We start from the raw sequence: 2,698 nt of genomic DNA, 5'->3' as shown, positions 1-2,698 counted from the left end.
AATCAGGTGTCCTAATCACTTGGCCTGGCCACAGGTATATAAAATCAAGCACTCAGGCATGCAGACTGTGAAACAAGACATTTGTGAAAGAATGGGCCGCTCTCAGGAGCTCAGTGAATTCCAGCGTGGAACTGTCATAGGATGCCACCTGTGCAACAAATCCAGTCGTGAAATTTCCTCGCTCCTAAATATTCCACAGTCAACTGTCAGCTCTATTATAACAAAATGGAAGCGTTTGGGAACAACAGCAACTCAGCCACGAAGTGGTAGGCCACGTAAAGTGACGGAGAGGGGTCAGCGGATGCACGCCGCCACTGGCCTCTAGAGCAGTGGAGATGCGTTCTCTGGAGTGATGAATCACGCTTTTCCATCTGGCAATCTGATGGACGAGTCTGGGTTTGGAGGTTGCCAGGAGAACGGTACATTTCAGACTGCATTGTGCCGACTGTGAAATTTGGTGGAGGAGGAATTATGGTGTGGGGTTGTTTTTCAGGAGCTGGGCTTGGCCCCTTAGTTCCAGTGAAAGGAACTTTGAATGCTTCAGGATACCAAAACATTTTGGACAATTCCATGCTCCCAACCTTGTGGGAACAGTTTGGAGCGGGCCCCTTCCTCTTCCAACATGACTGTGCACCACTGCACAGAGCAAGGTCCATAAAGACATGGATGACAGAGTCTGGTGTGGATGAACTTGACTGGCCTGCACAGAGTCCTGACCTGAACCCGATAGAACACCTTTGGGATGAATTAGAGCGGAGACTGAGAGCCAGGCCTTCTCGACCAACATCAGTGTGTGACCTCACCAATGCGCTTTTGGAAGAATGGTCAAAAATTCCTATAAACACTCTCCTCAACCTTGTGGACAGTCTTCCCAGAAGAGTTGAAGCTGTAATAGCTGCAAAAGGTGGACCGACATCATATTGAACTCTATGGGTTAGGAATGGGATGGCACTTCAGTTCATAGTATGAGTAAAGGCAGGTGAGCGAATACTTTTGGTAATATAGTGTATGTAGCAAAACTTTAGCTATGTTGTATGTTGTATGTAGCTATGTTCTGTTCTGTTACATTGTAATAAAGCTTTTTCCCACTTTAAAATGTCTCTAAATTATATTTGTGGTGCTGAAAACATGAAACAATAGCTATATGGTAGGCAAAGCATTCCATGCCAGTAACCACTGGCAGCCAGTTTTGAAAATGGCTGCCACAGTCATCAGAATAAAAATTTGCAGTGGCCCAATATCCAGATTCATTCATCATATATTCAGCAATGAGTGTACCAAATTTGGTGCTTTTATCACAAAATAAACAATAGTTTAGCTATGCCGCCCCACTATAACAGATGCCGAAGTGAAGTCCCGCCTCTTCACCTGCACAAAACGCAACCAGGCACGAAAGATTGTGCTAGTTGCACAATCTGCACTAACACAATAATTTACCATAATGATAAAAAAAAAAAATGCTACTAAAACTACTGAAAACAGACCAACTCACTATACCACGACCACTCAGAATCACTACCACACACTACCACGACTGCGCACTAGACATTGATTAATTTAATCTGATTTTCAGTTTTTAAATATAAGTTGATCAAGTTAAAGAACTCAGGCCCTTTCTCTTATTATTTAAGGGATCAATGGGCTACAATTTGAATATGACATATCCAGTTTGTGGTGTTGTCACGCAATCCTGCAACCTTCACATTTTGTTTCCCACAGCACATAACCTGTGTTTTGGAATTTGTGGTTTATGAAATGATTGTGAGACTGGCGAGCTCATCAGCAGTTAGAGATCTGTGACATGCAACATTAGATTTTTAAGCATGATTATGTATGAAGCATTTCAATGACACTCAAGCACAGCCTCTCATGTAATAATGCGATTATACAACTATTACCAACAAAATAAAATGTATAATCAAAAATGTAGTCATACTGTGGGCATTTCGCTCTCAAAATATAAAAGTTTTTGCTAGTATTCTCTCCGTTTCAGTAGAAATACATGAGATCTGACGTTAACTAGTCCTTGTCAGCCAGCTAACTTGGGCTTATATTGTCTAGACATCGTGAGTTCCTAAGACTGAATAAATACCTCAGATAACAACACAAAACTGCTTTGCTCGCTTCTCAGTCATTTTTAATCTAACAGGTGCCGTGACAACGACTCAGCAGCACAGCTGATCTTTATCTACAACCAACTTATTATATTAACAGTTATGTTTAAATATAGGCCACTGCTTTCCAGTGTCAGCGCCAGAGCAAACATCTGTCTTTTCAGAAACTCACCGGCAGATGTTTTATTTCAGCCGGCGGTGTGTCACTCCGGTTAATGTGGCTTAATGTGGCTAAGCAGCAAAAGTAACAAAAGTAACCAGTAACATTAAGGCTGAGCAGAGTTATATGATTTCAACCCCACCTTTCGGGGGCTTTTGCCAGTCACCTTTTCAAGCTACAGATGTGTTGATTTATTAAATGTTCATTTCAATATACAGATGTAAACAAACTGACAATTAAATCAATGGCCAGGCAACTCCTAAAGAATAAACAAATGAATAACAATTAATACGCTAATCAATAACTGATAGTATTAACACATTAATAACAAGAACAAGGTTACAGCCGCACATCTCCGTGGAAAATCTTACAGGTACTGTCCGTGGTGCTGAATCTGCTGAGGCATTTCATTCTCTTTATTATA

Source organism: Myripristis murdjan, chromosome 18 (genome assembly GCF_902150065.1).
Source record: "Myripristis murdjan chromosome 18, fMyrMur1.1, whole genome shotgun sequence".
Taxonomy (NCBI): domain Eukaryota; kingdom Metazoa; phylum Chordata; class Actinopteri; order Holocentriformes; family Holocentridae; genus Myripristis; species Myripristis murdjan.
This window is presented reverse-complemented; position numbering follows the sequence as displayed.